Here is a 19,573-nt window from a genome sequence, read left to right on the forward strand (position 1 = left end):
ACAGAGCAGAGTAGCTACCTAAACTCTGTAAGGGAGTTAGAGTATCTTGTCAATAGTTTTACATCCTCATTGAAGACAACTTTGGATGCTGTAGCTCCTCTGAAAAAGAGAGCTTTAAATCAGAAGTGTCTGACTCCGTGGTATAACTCACAAACTCGTAGCTTAAAGCAGATAACCCGTAAGTTGGAGAGGAAATGGCGTCTCACTAATTTAGAAGATCTTCACTTAGCCTGGAAAAAGAGTTTGTTGCTCTATAAGAAAGCCCTTCGTGAAGCTAGGACATCTTTCTACTCATCACTAATTGAAGAAAATAAGAACAACCCCAGGTTTCTTTTCAGCACTGTAGCCAGGCTGACAAAGAGTCAGAGCTCTATTGAGCTGAGTATTCCATTAACTTTAACTAGTAATGACTTCATGACTTTCTTTGCTAACAAAATTTTGACTATTAGAGAAAAAATTACTCATAACCATCCCAAAGATGTATCGTTATCTTTGGCTGCTTTCAGTGATGCCGGTATTTGGTTAGACTCTCTCTCCGATTGTTCTGTCTGAGTTATTTTCATTAGTTACTTCATCCAAACCATCAACATGCTTATTAGACCCCATTCCTGCCAGGCTGCTCAAGGAAGTCCTACCATTATTTAATGCTTCAATCTTAAATATGATCAATCTATCTTTGTTAGTTGGTTATGTACCACAGGCCTTTAAGGTGGCAGTAATTAAACCATTACTTAAAAAGCCATCACTTGACCCAGCTATCTTAGCTAATTATAGGCCAATCTCCAACCTTCCTTTTCTCTCAAAGATTCTTGAGAGGGTAGTTGTAAAACAGCTAACTGATCACCTGCAGAGGAATGGTCTATTTGAAGAGTTTCAGTCAGGTTTTAGAATTCATCATAATACAGAAACAGCATTAGTGAAGGTTACAAATGATCTTCTTATGGCTTCAGACAGTGGACTTATCTCTGTGCTTGTTCTGTTGGACCTCAGTGCTGCTTTTGATACTGTTGACCATAAAATTTTATTACAGAGATTAGAGCATGTCATAGGTATTAAAGGCATTGCGCTGCGGTGGTTTGAATCATATTTGTCTAATAGATTACAGTTTGTTCATGTAAATGGGGAATCTTCTTCACAGACTAAAGTTAATTATGGAGTTCCACAAGGTTCTGTGCTAGGACCAATTTTATTCACTTTATACATGCTTCCCTTGGGCAGTATTATTAGACGGTATTGCTTAAATTTTCATTGTTACGCAGATGATACCCAGCTTTATCTATCCATGAAGCCAGAGGATACGCACCAATTAGCTAAACTGCAGGATTGTCTTACAGACATAAAGACATGGATGACCTCTAATTTCCTGCTTTTAAACTCAGATAAAACTGAAGTATTGTACTTGGCCCCACAAATCTTAGAAGCATGGTGTCTAACCAGATCGTTACTCTGGATGGCATTTCCCTGATCTCTAGTAATACTGTGAGAAATCTTGGAGTTATTTTTGATCAGGATATGTCATTCAAAGCGCATATTAAACAAATATGTAGGACTGCCTTTTTGCATTACGCAATATCTCTAAAATCAGAAAGGTCTTGTCTCAGAGTGATGCTGAAAAACTAATTCATGCATTTATTTCCTCTAGGCTGGACTATTGTAATTCATTATTATCAGGTTGTCCTAAAAGTTCCCTAAAAAGCCTTCAGTTGGTTCAGAATGCTGCAGCTAGAGTACTGACGGGGACTAGCAGGAGAGAGCATATCTCACCCGTGTTGGCCTCCCTTCATTGGCTTCCTGTTAATGCTAGAATAGAATTTAAAATTCTTCTTCTTACTTATAAGGTTTTGAATAATCAGGTCCCATCTTATCTTAGGGACCTCGTAGTACCATATTACCCCATTAGAGCGCTTCGCTCTCAGACTGCGGGCTTACTTGTAGTTCCTAGGGTTTGTAAGAGTAGAATGGGAGGCAGAGCCTTCAGCTTTCAGGCTCCTCTCCTGTGGAACCAGCTCCCAATTCAGATCAGGGAGACAGATACCCTCTCTACTTTTAAGATTAGGCTTAAAACTTTCCTTTTCGCTAAGGCTTATAGTTAGGGCTGGATCGGGTGACCCTGGACCATCCCTTGCTTATGTTGCTTTAGACGTAGACTGTGTTTCATAATTATTGTATGGCCTTGCCTTGCAATGTGGAGCGCCTTGGGGCAACTGTTTGTTGTGATTTGGCGCTATACAAGAAAAAAGTTGATTGATTGATTGATTCACTCAACACGCACATTGTATTCTACATCCGGGTAGTTTTCGCCCTCTTCAGTAATGGCACCCATGCCCCCAAGTAGGCACAGCAGCATTACATTAGCGGTATAGATTGCACGCTCTAGCATCACTATATCCAATTCTATGGTCCAGCTCCACTTTGCTGTTTATAGTGCACATAACTGGAGAACAAAATACAAAGGTTTGAGCTATAAAGTCCATGAGACCCATGAGGCCAGTGCTTATCCCAAGATACCATAGCATGAAGCATATGAGAGTCTTTGACTACGCTGAATGGAATGCTAGTCCATTGCAAATATTTTCTCCAGGCAAGGTTTATTTGTTTATTTGTTTTCTTGGATCCCCATTAGGCAGACAAAGTGGCTTGTTCAAATTGTAGACCAGTGATGTGAACTACACAGAAGGAATGAAGCCCAAATGACCCTTTGTAGAGTGACACACAGATGAGTGGAAAAAATCTTTGTTACTCAGACTCGAGTGCCAATCATGGGTCAGAGTATGTAGAGAGATCAGTCCAAGAAACAACCACATCCGTGGGGTTATGCACATAAAGCAGTCTGTACAACAGGCAGAGGTCAAAACACACAGGGCAATCATACCAGTTAATGTTTGGCAGCAGGCTAAAAGGCAGAGTCAGGGAGCAAAGGTCAACAACAAGCGGACACAAGAACACAACAAATACTGGAGAGTTTAGCATATTACACAACACAGTCTGGAAGAAGAGGAGAGGAGACAGTCAGTATATACACCAGGAGCTAATTAGTGGAACAGGAACTCACAGGAAGAAAGCTAAGAAAAAAACAGAGAACTGTGCTCACCAAAATATGACAGGAAGTGCAGAACTGTGACACCAGGTACTCATATTTGTAGTGTAAATCCTATAAAACACAGCCACCTACTCAACCTAAGTACAAGTGATTTTATTTATTGACTGATTTAATTGTGGTTGCATTTCAGACACAACATAAAAACTAATCTTATCAGCTGTTGTCCCCTTTAAGAGCCGAGCTATGCCAGACTCTGGCCCTCTGCTGTTTAGATGGTGATGTCAAGTGAGATGGTTCTGGTAAGTAAATCCAAGTGTGTGTGAATATGTCATAATGCCTCAACAGAGAGCAGCTACCAAGGCTCCCTGAGGTGAAACAGTGGAGCAATCAGGAGACATTTTGTTGTTTTTCATTATCACTTATTTTATTGTGCAGCCTTTTATGTAAAGTGCATCATAATATTGCAACTTATAAATACCAAAAATACACTGTTGTCTACTTTCAAAGATTATTTATTTATTTGTTTATTTTTTGTCAAATGTGTAACTATTTTCTGCTGCCTCACGTTGGCCACAAAACAATACTGACCCTGACCACAACTCATTGTAAGATCAGCACACTGACTTTGGGGGGGTTGCTTGGGTAAGTCAGTGTTTAAGGTGGTAGACTACAAATAAATAGACATGGGTTTGAATCCCAGTCACGTTACCTGTCTGCACTTAATCTGCATTGTCTCAGTCCACCCAGCTGTAAATGGGTACCGGCCTTGGCTCAGGAAGCAAACTGAGTTGGACTGTCATCCCGTGTTGGGGACATCATAGAGTCTCAGTCACTTAACCCGACACAATCTGGAGGTAAGTACGGCCACTAATATCCCTCAGGGCCAAAATAAGACTTACTTCTTATAACCATGGGCATACAAATGAGTGCAATGTACTTGTAGTTTTCACATTCTACACCCATGTTGTTCAATTAACAACTGCATGAGCTGAAAGTAGTAATTACGGCGCGTCTGGAAAGTATTCACAGCGCTTCGTTTAGTTCACATGTTATGTTATAGCCATATTCCAAAATTGATGAAATTCCTTTTTTTTTCCTGTGAAAAATGTGAAAAAAGATTTTCTGAGATTATTGCAAATTTGTTAAAGAAAAAAAAAACACACATGTACATAAGTATTCACAGCCAGTGACATGAAGCTCAAAACCGACTTCAGGTGCATCCTGGAGTGGCCGAGCCAGTCTGCACAGCTGAACTCAATAGAAAATCTTTGGAGGGAGCTGAAACTCGAAACCCGAAAGATCTGGAGAAGATCTGTATGGAGGAGTGGACCAAAATGCCTTCTGGAGTTTGTAAAACTTGGTCAAGAACTACAGCAAACATCTGACCTCTGTAAGTGCAAACAAAGGTTTCTGTAAAAAAAAAAAAAAAAAAAGTATGTTTTTCTGTTGTATCAAATACTTATTTCATGCAATAAAATTCAAATATTTTTTTTTAAAAATAACACATTGTGATTTTCTGATTTTTTTTTTTTTTTTTAGATTCTGTCTCTCACAGTTGAAGTGCACCTACGATAAAAATGACAGACCTCTCCATTCTTTGTAGGTGGGAAAACTTGCAAAATCAAGAGTGGATCAAATACTTATTTGCCTCACTGTAAATATTATAAATAATAACCTTTGAGACAAGATTCAGATGTCAGCTATAGATAATAATCTCTGCGATTCTGGGAGCAATGAGAGAATGGTTTCATCAAGTTCTGAGAGCAAATGTGGCATCAGCTACGAAATGATTATTTTATATAGCGTGGTGTCAAGCGGGACAAAGCGTGACACATTTGCAGAACAAATTGCGCAGCAGTGCGGGAGATCTTTCACGTTCCCTATTAGTGGGTGAACAATCCAACGCTTGGTGAATTCTGCTTCATGATGATAGGAAGAGTCAACATCGAAGGATGTCCCTATGAACGCTTGGTCACCACAAGCCAGTTATCACTGTGGTAAGTTTTCTGACACCTCCTGCTTAAAACACAAAAAGTCTTGTGATTGTGAGGCCCCACTTTCACAGTCTGTATTCATACTGAATATCAAGACCAAGTGAGCTTTAGCCCTTCAGCTCCACGGGACGTTTCTGTCCTCCCTGAGCTCGCCTTGGACACCTGTGTTTGACAGGTGTACTGGACTCCCCACCTGCCACCGTCCCCAGAGTGTGTTACGCCCGGCGGGGCTGGGCGCTTGACACCGGAAACGAGAACCTGCGCGAGCCTCACCTCCCTGCCTCACCATAATGACCTCCCCACAAAAAAAAAAAAAAAAAAAAATCTGCGGTGATAGGGTTTGCAATCAAGATTTCCTGAATTGATCCGTAAACTGACATCCATAAACTATTTAAAACTGAAAGAAAATATATATCATGAATGATATTCAGGTTTTGGACTTAGATTTTGCGAGACCTGCATTCATGTTTTGTGGGATATTTTATTCACAGTTTGCAGCAAAATCATTAACGCTTCATGGAAATTCACGGTTTGCATAAATTTTAATTAATGGTTTGTGGATAATTCATGATTTGCAGCAGATTCACATTTTTGGGGACAGCATAGGTGTCAACACATATTGAAGAAGACTTGAGGCTGTAATTGCTACCAGTGATGCATCGACAAAGTATTAGCAAAGGGTTTTGATTGGAATGTACATGTGATTTATTTTTCAAAAATTTACAGAAATTTCTAAAATTCTTTTTTTCATGTTGTCTTTATGTGTTGTTGTGAGTAGAATTTGGAGAGAAGAAATTAAATTGACTTAATCAGGCTGTAACATAACAAAATGTGATATGAGCGAAGCGTTGTGAATACTTTCTGGATGCACCGTACGCTTGCACTGCACTGTTCTCTGGAAGAAAAAGGCTCCATAAATCACAACCCATTCATACAACCAGAAGCCCTCAAAGACCTTCTTTCTTCTGCAAAGATACTGCCATTGACAAGCACCTGTATCCAGCAACCTCATTACACCGTCCGCTCTTTTCAAGCATCTCTCGACCCCATGTGCTGACCTCCGCGAATGTCACTGCTGAGATAAAAGTCCTGAAATAGATTAAAATTACTGGCAGTTATGGACAGATGGATGTAACATCTCCACAGCCATTTGTACATTTGTAGAAGACATTTATTAGGAACATTCATTACAAGGAGGCTCAGTGTACTTTTTTTTTTTTTTTTATAGAAGTGTAATGGCACAAATACCACCTACTACATGTCCTGCTGAGTTCTCGTAGCAACCTTTATTCATATCCCACCAAAAGGAACCAAAACTATTACCCACATAAAAAGAAAACAAAAATTGGTTTTCTGGAAACTGTTGTCTTTTTATAAATACAAGCTGTTTCCAGAACTTATGCTCTTTTACCAAAACATGGAAGACTGCAAATTATCCAAAAATTATTTATCATTTATTTTTTACTTTGACAGGTTTTGCTTTCAAGTGATTTGGAGAGTAAGTCAAACCTGAAGGAGGAATTTAATTACCCAAAACCAATCTTGTGTAGCTTTAGTGAAGGATGTTGAAAGCATTGCACATCTGTATTTTGGGTTTATTGAATTCCACTTTGCAATTTATGATTTGTATTCTGAGCCCAAAGTCAGGAACAGTTGCATGGGGGGGGGTTCTTCTAGGGTTACTACACATATTTTCCTTGACCTTGACCTTTCACCAAACTACTCCCATGGAAATAATATCCCCATTCGGTTTAAAGGAAATCCATACAGCCCAGTTTGAGTTATCTTGTCCACAGACACTAAGGAAACAATGGCATGAGGATTCAGTTATTTTAGGCTAATAGGTACTAATAGGTAGCAGAGGCAGAACACTTAAAATATGTCTTTAACTCTCTGGGTTCCACGGACTCACCAGCTCATCCAGGTCATTTTACCATACCTTCACAAATTCCCTTTTTAAGGTACTTGCATATGGTATAATGCCCATGTGTTGCTTATCATAATGTTCAGAAAAATATTAGCTTTCTGAATCTGAGACTTATATTAGATATATATTATATATTACAGTCTGAGACTTATATTTGACCACTGTCCAAAAGATATAGTTGAGCTCTGAAGATGAAAATATAAAATGCGCTTTTGGAACATATTCAAATCTTTTGTGAAAATACACCTTTATTTGTGTGGCCAAAGGGTTTTGGTGTTAGAAATGAGTTTGTGTGTTTTGTTCACAAAAGTAGTGTAATATATGAAAAAGACTTTAAATCAATGTATAATAAAGAAGTGCAGTGGTGCTGACAAGTGGGAGCTGCATGACAGTGAGCTGGTACATAGCAAAAGAACATATTTGAAAAATCATTATCCCATAACAGTGTCAGCCCAAAGTCTTGTGTCTTCAAATAAATCCTTATTGTTTGGCTAAAATCCCTCATTGTCCCTAATGAATGAAAACTCCAATGTCCACATGGGAAAAATGTCCATAACGTCTGCGTTCACTCTTTCACTCAACTCCCCCCAGGTGTTTTTCCATGATAGTTTTCATTGTGTAGAAGAGTAAAAGTTAAACTGGAACTCTTTTTGGGTCAGTGGAAAGGTTTTTCTTTCTTTGTTTTTATTTTGTGGGTGTTCACTGGTGTGTTTCATTGACAATCCACACTGACATAAGCTTCAGCCAGTTGTAAAGAAAGACACAAACTGATGTCGTGGGACCATGTGATCTCTGGCTTCTAGGATTGGCTGTGAGTGAAAAACTGTCTCAAGGGAAGATGGAAAGTACAGCTAAGAAACTGTCATTTCAGGAAGTGGTTCAACACAGTCTCTGACATTCTGTTGCTGATTTAGTAAAATAAAAAAGACAAAAAATGAATCTGGACATACTGACACATCAACAGAGGGTTAAAAAGTGAATGAAATGCTGCCAAATATTTTAAAACCATACCCCTCACCTCCGCTCACTGGCCATTGTTTGGCCAGCCCAGTCATCATGCTGGGTTGGGATTGTTGCTGGCAGATGGTTGAATGTGCCACACTACTTTCACAAGTTTTGAGTTCTATGATGGCGTTGTGAGTTCACCATTGGAGTCTTGGGCCTGTTTCCAGGATTGAGCGTTAGACTGGAGCACTGTGGTCTTTCTGGTTGATTATTCCACCAATTTTATTGACTTCATGGCAATTCGAAAATCTTGTGATTTGGATGAGAATAAAAAATATACAGTTTGCACGTCTCGCCTGAGCAGAACTTGGCAGAGGTGAGTGAGAGCCGCATTTGCATTTGGCCAAGCAAATCACTATTTTTATGGACCCCTTTTGCAATTACATATTCTCTGTGTTAATGTTACTTTCAGATGGAATTAGTTCTTTATGTGCTCCGAAGCTTGTAGTCCATTAATTTAGTTTTATTGCCGCTAAATTAGATTCACTTACCCCCTCTGGCAAAGAAGCATAATGTGCATAAAAATAACTTACAGCCCTAAACATTTGTTCTCAAAATATGCAGCTCGAGTCCACTGTAGGTAGGCCACATGAATGTCAATAACCTTCAGACCTCCTTCGTGTTTTGGCGTGTGTTGAGGTACATGAGTTGCAGCCTGCTGAGGGCACGACGTCTCAGTGGCGTGCGATTCCGAGCGAATGTTTTCTCCGAAGATCTGGCATTGAGACAATGATAGTGCTGTCACCTTCACCCAGAGTGAGCGCTCACGTTTAACCTTTAACATTCTGTTTTAGTGCCACTATTAAGGCATTATGAGTTTGCATGAGTGTTTTCTTTGTGCTGGAGAAAGAGCTGCGTCTGTCAGGGTCACTTTGGGAATTGAGTCTGACTGTGGCATGAGTGGTGAACTATGAAGTACATTTTCAAAGAGCCGTATAGATTACTCACTAGGGAACTGCATCTAGGTCTACATAGAGGAGAAACACCACAGCACTGAGCAGTAAACTCCAAGACGCTGCCGTTGATTGCAGAAATATTTAGACTTTCGAATCGTAGAAGGTGCACCTCTGGAGACAGTCACATGAAAAACCTCAATTGACCTGCTGCGTCTGATAAAAACACGTTCACACATCTTAAATGTCAAAGTGACTTAAAAAAAAAAAATTAGAGCCAAAACAAAATGGTGAAGTTCTTGTAAAAGCCATCTGTGATCCTTTATCACACAAATTAAATCTTTATTTGTTTTTAATTCTGAATAATTGCTTTGGCATCAAATGCTTATTGAAATAATTGTCCTCCGGTTGCTACCTGCACAGAATAATACAGGCAATGAGCAGGTGTCTAAGTGAAACCATACTTTATAGACAGCATATTAAGTTATTACATGATGTTTTTTAAGTACATATATTATCTATATATCTATATTTTTAATAAAGATCTATGAGCCAAACACATCTTCAGTATCATTTAATATGACTAAACAAGTCCACTCTCAGTAAACCATAGTCAAAACTAAAATGTAGCATACAATTGTTATGGTGGCAGCTGTAACCAGGTAGGGGTTTATGAAGGATGAACACAGAATTAAAAAAAAAAGAAGTCTCCAATCATGTTAAAAAGGAGACCAGGTTATTTGTAAAATCATACGTTTTTGTGAAATATATAGTTTGTGCTACCTATGACCTAAAGTTATGGAATTATGAGCTAAAAAAGTAAAAATGGTAACAAATGTCATTTTCATTTAGTATAGTGCTCAAAAACTAAAGGGTGTGAGGCAGGGTCCACCATGGACAGAACACCAGTCTGTCACAGGGCCACATATACTTGACAAACAAACATATTTACATCAGCACGCACACCTATGGACAATTTAAAGTTTCCAATTAACCTAATATGTCTTTAGGTGTAGGAGGAAGCCGGAGCACCTAGAGGGAACCCACGCAGATACGGGGAGAACATGCAAACTCCACACAGAAAGGCCACAGGTGGGAATCAATCCCATGACCTTCTTGCTGTGAGACAACTGTGCTAACCACTAATCCACTGTGCTGCCCTTCCAGAAGGTATGATGCATTTGTACTGAAAATATTTTACACTTAAGCTGCATTGTAAAGGTTGTGTTTTGTCACATTATCAGGGGTGGCCAAGTTCGGTCGTCGAGAGCCACATTCCTGACACTCGTAGTTGTCTCCCTGCTCCAACACACCTGAATCCAATGAAAGACTCGTTAGCAGACTGCGGTATTGTATCACTTCCTGTTCCGGAGCACAGCGGTGTTTTTCTGTATCTGTTAGCTGTTTAATCTGCGCAGTTAGATTGATCTAGTTATCTAGATTATGATTTGTTTCCCAGTGTAATCTTTACGTGCCTTAACTAAAGCACTCCTTCTGCTGAATCACCTCTAAATTATTTACACATTATTCACTTTGCGTGTTTTTAGGAATCCGCTAGCTTAGCGTAGCTACTAGCTCTTAGCCGATTTAGCATGGCAGCTTCTCCTGTCTCTCCCGCACTTTTCTGCTCTGGGTGTGAAATGTTTAGTTATTCCTCGGCCTCCTTTAGCAGTAACGGTACTTGTAATAAGTGTAGCTTATTCATCGCTTTGGAGGTCAGGCTGGGCGAATTGGAGACTCGGCTCCGCACCGTGGAAAATTCTACAGCTAGCCAGGCCCCTGTAGTCGGTGCGGACCAAGGTAGCTTAGCCGCCGTTAGTTACCCCCTGGCAGATCCCGAGCAGCCAGGAAAGCAGGCCGACTGGGTGACTGTGAGGAGGAAGCGTAGTCCTAAACAGAAGCCCCGTGTACACCGCCAACCCGTTCACATTTCTAACCGTTTTTCCCCACTCGACGACACACCCGCCGAGGATCAAACTCTGGTTATTGGCGACTCTGTTTTGAGAAATGTGAAGTTAGTGACACCAGCAACCATAGTCAATTATCTTCCGGGGGCCAGAGCAGGCGACACTGAAGGAAATTTGAAACTGCTGGCTAAGGCTAAGCGTAAATTTGGTAAGATTGTAATTCACGTCGGCAGTAATGACACCCGGTTACGCCAATCGGAGGTCACTAAAATTAACATTAAATCGGTGTGTAACTTTGCAAAAACAATGTCGGACTCTGTAGTTTTCTCTGGGCCCCTCCCCAATCGGACCGGGAGTGACATGTTTAGCCGCATGTTCTCCTTGAATTGCTGGCTGTCTGAGTGGTGTCCAAAAAATGAGGTGGGCTTCATAGATAATTGGCAAAGCTTCTGGGGAAAACCTGGTCTTGTTAGGAGAGACGGCATCCATCCCACTTTGGATGGAGCAGCTCTCATTTCTAGAAATCTGGCCAATTTTCTTAAATCCTCCAAACCGTGACTATCCAGGGTTGGGACCAGGAAGCAGAGTTGTAGTCTTACACACCTCTCTGCAGCTTCTCTCCCCCTGCCATCCCCTCATTACCCCATCCCCGTAGAGACGGTGCCTGCTCCCAGACTACCAATAACCAAAATAAAAATTCAAAAAGAAAAATAATATAGCACCTTCAACTGCACCACAGACTAAAACAGTTAAATGTGGTCTATTAAACATTAGGTCTCTCTCTTCTAAGTCCCTGTTGGTAAATGATATAATAATTGATCAACATATTGATTTATTCTGCCTTACAGAAACCTGGTTACAGCAGGATGAATATGTTAGTTTAAATGAGTCAACACCCCCGAGTCACACTAACTGTCAGAATGCTCGTAGCACGGGCCGGGGCGGAGGATTAGCAGCAATCTTCCATTCCAGCTTATTAATTAATCAAAAACCCAGACAGAGCTTTAATTCATTTGAAAGCTTGACTCTTAGTCTTGTCCATCCAAATTGGAAGTCCCAAAAACCAGTTTTATTTGTTATTATCTATCGTCCACCTGGTCGTTACTGTGAGTTTCTCTGTGAATTATCAGACCTTTTGTCTGACTAAGTGCTTAGCTCAGATAAGATAATTATAGTGGGCGATTTTAACATCCACACAGATGCTGAGAATGACAGCCTCAACACTTCATTTAATCTATTATTAGACTGTATTGGCTTTGCTCAAAAAGTAAATGAGTCCACCCACCACTTTAATCATATCTTAGATCTCGTTCTGACTTATGGTATGGAAATTGAAGACTTAACAGTATTCCCTGAAAACTCCCTTCTGTCTGATCATTTCTTAATAACATTTACATTTACTCTGATGGACTACCCAGCAGTGGGGAATAAGTTTCATTACACTAGAAGTCTTTCAGAAAGAGCTGTAACTAGGTTTAAGGATATGATTCCTTCTTTATGTTCTCTAATGCCATATACCAACACAGTGCAGAGTAGCTACCTAAACTCTGTAAGTGAGATAGAGTATCTCGTCAATAGTTTTACATCCTCATTGAAGACAACTTTGGATGCTGTAGCTCCTCTGAAAAAGAGAGCTTTAAATCAGAAGTGCCTGACTCCGTGGTATAACTCACAAACTCGTAGCTTAAAGCAGATAACCCGTAAGTTGGAGAGGAAATGGCGTCTCACTAATTTAGAAGATCTTCACTTAGCCTGGAAAAAGAGTCTGTTGCTCTATAAAAAAGCCCTCCGTAAAGCTAGGACATCTTTCTACTCATCATTAATTGAAGAAAATAAGAACAACCCCAGGTTTCTTTTCAGCACTGTAGCCAGGCTGACAAAGAGTCAGAGCTCTATTGAGCTGAGTATTCCATTAACTTTAACTAGTAATGACTTCATGACTTTCTTTGCTAACAAAATTTTAACTATTAGAGAAAAAATTACTCATAACCATCCCAAAGACGTATCGTTATCTTTGGCTGCTTTCAGTGATGCCGGTATTTGGTTAGACTCTTTCTCTCCGATTGTTCTGTCTGAGTTATTTTCATTAGTTACTTCATCCAAACCATCAACATGTTTATTAGACCCCATTCCTACCAGGCTGCTCAAGGAAGCCCTTCCATTATTTAATGCTTCAATCTTAAATATCTTTGTTAGTTGGCTATGTACCACAGGCTTTTAAGGTGGCAGTAATTAAACCATTACTTAAAAAGCCATCACTTGACCCAGCTATCTTAGCTAATTATAGGCCAATCTCCAACCTTCCTTTTCTCTCAAAAATTCTTGAAAGGGTAGTTGTAAAACAGCTAACTGATCATCTGCAGAGGAATGGTCTATTTGAAGAGTTTCAGTCAGGTTTTAGAATTCATCATAGTACAGAAACAGCATTAGTGAAGGTTACAAATGATCTTCTTATGGCCTCGGACAGTGGACTCATCTCTCTGCTTGTTCTGTTAGACCTCAGTGCTGCTTTTGATACTGTTGACCATAAAATTTTATTACAGAGATTAGAGCATGCCATAGGTATTAAAGGCACTGCGCTGCGGTGGTTTGAATCATATTTGTCTAATAGATTACAATTTGTTCATGTAAATGGGGAATCTTCTTCACAGACTAAAGTTAATTATGGAGCTCCACAAGGTTCTGTGCTAGGACCAATTTTATTCACTTTATACATGCTTCCCTTAGGTAGTATTATTAGACGGTATTGCTTAAATTTTCATTGTTACGCAGATGATACCCAGCTTTATCTATCCATGAAGCCAGAGGACACACACCAATTAGCTAAACTGCAGGATTGTCTTACAGACATAAAGACATGGATGACCTCTAATTTCCTACTTTTAAACTCAGATAAAACTGAAGTTATTGTACTTGGCCCCACAAATCTTAGAAACATGGTGTCTAACCAGATCCTTACTCTGGATGGCATTACCCTGACCTCTAGTAATACTGTGAGAAATCTTGGAGTCATTTTTGATCAGGATATGTCATTCAAAGCGCATATTAAACAAATATGTAGGACTGCTTTTTTGCATTTACGCAATATCTCTAAAATCAGAAAGGTCTTGTCTCAGAGTGATGCTGAAAAACTAATTCATGCATTTATTTCCTCTAGGCTGGACTATTGTAATTCATTATTATCAGGTTGTCCTAAAAGTTCCCTGAAAAGCCTTCAGTTAATTCAAAATGCTGCAGCTAGAGTACTAACGGGGACTAGAAGGAGAGAGTATATCTCACCCATATTGGCCCCTCTTCATTGGCTTCCTGTTAATTCTAGAATAGAATTTAAAATTGTTCTTCTTACTTATAAGGTTTTGAATAATCAGGTCCCATCTTATCTTAGGGACCTTGTAGTACCATATCACCCCACTGCAGGCTTACTTGTAGTTCCTAGGGTTTGTAAGAGTAGAATGGGAGGCAGAGCCTTCAGCTTTCAGGCTCCTCTCCTGTGGAACCAGCTCCCAATTCAGATCAGGGAGACAGACACCCTCTCTACTTTTAAGATTAGGCTTAAAACTTTCCTTTTTGCTAAAGCTTATAGTTAGGGCTGGATCAGGTGACCCTGAACCATCCCTTAGTTATGCTGCTATAGACGTAGACTGCTGGAGGGTTCCCATGATGCACTGTTTCTTTCTCTTTTTGCTCTGTATGCACCACTCTGCATTTAATCATTAGTGATCGATCTCTGCTCCCCTCCACAGCATGTCTTTTTCCTGGTTCTCTCCCTCAGCCCCAACCAGTCCTAGCAGAAGACTGCCCCTCCCTGAGCCTGGTTCTGCTGGAGGTTTCTTCCTGTTAAAAGGGAGTTTTTCCTTCCCACTGTAGCCAAGTGCTTGCTCACAGGGGGTCGTTTTGACCGTTGGGGTTTTACATAATTATTGTATGGCCTTGCCTTACAATATAAAGTGCCTTGGAGCAACTGTTTGTTGTGATTTGGCGCTATATAAAAAAATTGATTGATTGATTGATTGATAGTCTTTGATCAAGTTTTATCTTCTTAAAACACATTGTTTCATTATTTTTTTTTTTTCTCTTGTGTTTTTCTGTGTGAGGACATTGCACTGTTCACCACTCCCTGCCAACAGTATTTTGTTTATATATATATTTTTGCCAAACCCTCGTTATATATAGCACAGATCCATCAGAGCAACCTAAGGATCTGTCATGGACCATATTTTTGTTGGTATGCAGTGACATTCATTAAACAAACCCACACACAGGAGTCTCTAGATCGACCCTGGATGTAGATTTTCTCACCATCCACCATCCCATTTGGGAACTGATCGAGACAGTCTTCCTCGCCACTGAGGGATTGCCACGGCGATGACATGACAGAAACAAAAAGAAAAGGGTTCAGTTGCAACATTTGCCAAGTTTCACCTGGATGTTATGACTCCTAGCTGTTTAATATTGGCAGATTCTAAGCGGTTTAGCTCCGCCTCTCCCCATGTGAACCCAACAATTTATATCAGTCTCATCCTGGCAACTGCCCCTAATTTACATCATTTATCGATTGATCAAAACATTAACCTGTGAGTCAGTACTGATGTAACGTACTGTCGTTGTACATTGATGTGGACCTTTAGTGCTGCTTTCTTCATTTCATTTTGATTTGATTATGTAATAAAACTTATGACTTGTGAAAGAAAAGACTTGGGAAAGAATAAGTTATGTTGCACCAAATGGCTGCTTAAACGTTTTGAAATAAAATTGTTCATATTTTCCACCCACCTCCTAGTTGGCCTTTGCTTTGGACTAAAAAAAAAAAAAAAAAACAAGTATAACACAATTTAAATAAAATCACCCTTTTGCAGTCTGTGTCAGTCCAGATAAAAGTGTGAGTGTGCCCAAACATACACAGCAACAAAGACTTAAACATTCCACACAAACTGCTCAGGATTGTTGGAATAAATAACATGATTCCAAATCAGATCACTACTGGGAAAAATAATGACAAAAACAGGAGTCCAGACACTCCAGTGCATGATGGGGCTTGTGCTGTGTCCCATTAAATGTTGGAAGGAACAAATCCACAGTGGTGGCTGTAATTACAGTGTCGGCATGTTCCAGTGGTTCAGCTCAGACCTGAGAAAATGAAAGACGGGTGATTGTGAAATATAATTTATCCAACAACAACAACAACAACAAGAAAAAATGGGTTTGTACACAACCAATGTACACAGCTGTACCCTAGAAGCTAATTAATACTCATTTCCCCTCCACCTATCCATCCATTCATCCATTCATCCAGCCATCCTGGTTTTTTATCTTGTCCATGATAACACTGTGCAGAAATGGTAAATGCAAGTCAACTGATTTCCATTTCAGAATAGGAAATTAGTCTGTCCATTTAATTCAAGTCTTAACTAGAACTAAAAGTATTTTGTACCTCTGCCAATAAAGTTGGGGGAGGTTATGTTGATGCCCCTATTTGTTTGTTTTTGAACAGCCTGGAGCCCACAATTTTTTATATATCATTATGAAAATTTTATTGCATATTCATATCCAAATAGGTAAGAAAATATTCAATTTTCAAGGTTGTAGGTCAAAGGGCAAAGTCAGGAAAAAATCTTGGAAAATTGGAAAAAATCCCTATCTTTAACACTGAACAAATTTTCAAAAATTCAGAACTCTTGTCAAAAAATATCAGATTCCTTTCATATTTATCCTATATTGTAGGATGGTATCCTTCATTTATTGGCAAAGTTTGATCTGGCTCTGATTTCAGATTTTGTGGCCATTTAAACTGAACATCTAAAACCCCATTTAATGTATATTTTACATTGTATCTTAATCAAATATACCCCAATCACTCTCATATTTGTAAGTGAGGTGCAGACTGGCACTCACTATTGCCTGGCAAAGTTTGAACCCGATCCAGATCCAGTTTGATGCAGATCTAATCTGGACTATGGATTTTGTGGATATTTGAATTTAATATTAAAAAAGCCCATTTGATGTACATTTTGTGTTATATCTCAATCAAAAGTGCCTCAATCACTCTTATTTGTGACAATGAGGTGCAAACTTGAACTCTCAGTGAAAGTACTAAGTTTGATCTGCGTCTGATCCGCATTGCGGACTTAGCAGATATTTGATTTTAACATAGAAAACCCCTTTTGATCTATATTTTGTATTCTATTTTATCTTATGAAAAGCCACTTCTAACAGGACTTTGACATTAAAACTTTTTTTCGAGGTAAAACTTTGTGGAATTTGAAACTTGTGTTGGCGGAGGTTTGCACTCTGTGACTGCGGAGCTCTAGTTTTCCTATTTGTTATAATTTGCAGATAGTTTGATTTTGTTTAATTCACTGTGGTCACGTTTGATTGGGGTATTGATTCGTTGTCTGGTTCCTACCTGTGGTAGTTCATTTTGAATTGCAAATAATTTTACTGTCTAATTTTTTTGTTTTAATGTGTTTTGTAAATCACTTTGAAACATGCTGTCTGAAGATATTTCATGAAAAGTTATTGTTATTATTATTATTATTATTATTGTTGTTGTCATTTCTGTTGCAGTCACTGCCATTGCTCTTAAAACAAGTCAGCGGTGTTTTCTTAAAGTAGACCTGCATTGAAATAAATGTGGTCAGATCTCAGAAAGAAATAGCTGATATGTATTTATAAAACCCTTATGAATGCAGTAAAGTAAATCTGCAAGCCCAAATTTGTAATTCAGCGGAGGAATCTTTATTTAAAAAAGACGAATTTGCAGCAAAAATTTGGCCCTCTGCGAAAACTGTTTGTACATCAGGGACATTGCAGTGACGTGAGGGAGAAGACGGCGCGCTAGCAGTGAAATTGATTTTATCTGTTAGTAATGTTACTGTTATACACATCCTGGTTTCAACATCCAAAAGTAAGCTGCAATGAATGCGGATACAGCTCTGCATGCTCAGATTAGTGGTGACATTGACAGCGGGCGACATTCTTCCCCGACGCCTTGCTCTCACTGCCTCCGATGCACTTACCGAGTCTGCGGGCTCGGTAAACGCTGCAGCGATCCACTCACACCGCACCCGTGTCTGCTGTGCAGCCGGCACCACCTCCCTGTCTACTGAATGGAGCTGCGGCTGTTTTGATGCGGAGCAGCCGGCCGCCCACAAGGACATTCTTCTTGCGGAAAACTCGCAGCGCCACATGGTCTCGGTAATCGGAGCTGCAGAGCTCCATGGCCACTGAGAGAGGTTTGTATCTTTTTAATGACTTGGATTCATTACTTAAAAAGCCATCACTTGACCCAGCTATCTTAGCTAATTATAGGCCAATCTCCAACCTTCCTTTTCTCTCAAAAATTCTTGAAAGGGTAGTTGTAAAACAGCTAACTGATCATCTGCAGAGGAATGGTCTATTTGAAGAGTTTCAGTCAGGTTTTAGAATTCATCATAGTACAGAAACAGCATTAGTGAAGGTTACAAATGATCTTCTTATGGCCTCAGACAGTGGACTCATCTCTGTGCTTGTTCTGTTAGACCTCAGTGCTGCCTTTGATACTGTTGACCATAAAATTTTATTACAGAGATTAGAGCATGCCATAGGTATTAAAGGCACTGCGCTGTGGTGGTTTGAATCATATTTATCTAATAGATTACAATTTGTTCATGTAAATGGGGAATCTTCTTCACAGACTAAGGTTAATTATGGAGTTCCACAAGGTTCTGTGCTAGGACCAATTTTATTTACTTTATACATGCTTCCCTTAGGCAGTATTATTAGACAGCATTGCTTAAATTTTCATTGTTACGCAGACGATAATCAGCTTTATCTATCCATGAAGCCAGAGGACACACACCAATTAGTTAAACTGCAGGAATGCCTTACAGACATAAAGACATGGATGACCTCTAATTTCCTGCTTTTAAATTCAGATAAAACTGAAGTTATTGTACTTGGCCCCACAAATCTTACAAACATGGTGTCTAACCAGATTCATACTCTGGATGGCATTACCCTGACCTCTAGTAGTACTGTGAGAAATCTTGGAGTCATTTTTGATCAGGATCTGTCCTTCAATGTGCATATTAAGCAAATATGTAAGACTGCTTTTTTGCATTTGCACAATATCTCTAAAATTAGAAAGGTCTTGTCTCACAGTGATGCTGAAAAACTACACTCAACAAAAATATAAACGCAGCACTTTTGGTTTTGCTCCCATTTTGTATGAGATAAACTCAAAGATCTAAAACGTTTTCCACATACACAATATCACCATTTCCCTCAAATATTGTTCACAAACCAGTCTAAATCTGTGATAGTGAGCACTTCTCCTTTGCTGAGATAATCCATCCCACCTCACAGGTGTGCCATATCAAGATGCTGATTAGACACCATGATTAGTGCACAGGTGTGCCTTAGACTGCCCACAATAAAAGGCCACTCTGAAAGGTGCAGTTTTGTTTTATTGGGGGGGATACCAGTCAGTATCTGGTGTGACCAACATTTGCCTCATGATGTGCAACACATCTCCTTCGCATAGAGTTGATCAGGTTGTCAATTGTAGCCTGTGGAATGTTGGTCCACTCCTCTTCAATGGCTGTGCAAAGTTGCTGGATATTGGCAGGAACTGGTACACGCTGTCGTATACGCCGGTCCAGAGCATCCCAAACATGCTCAATGGGTGACATGTCCGATGAGTATGCCGGCCATGCAAGAACTGGGACATTTTCAGCTTCCAAGAATTGTGTACAGATCCTTGCAACATGGGGCCGTGCATTATCCTGCTGCAACATGAGGTGATGTTCTTGGATGTATGGCACAACAAT

This window comes from Thalassophryne amazonica, chromosome 10 (assembly GCF_902500255.1).
Source record: "Thalassophryne amazonica chromosome 10, fThaAma1.1, whole genome shotgun sequence".
Lineage (NCBI taxonomy): Eukaryota > Metazoa > Chordata > Actinopteri > Batrachoidiformes > Batrachoididae > Thalassophryne > Thalassophryne amazonica.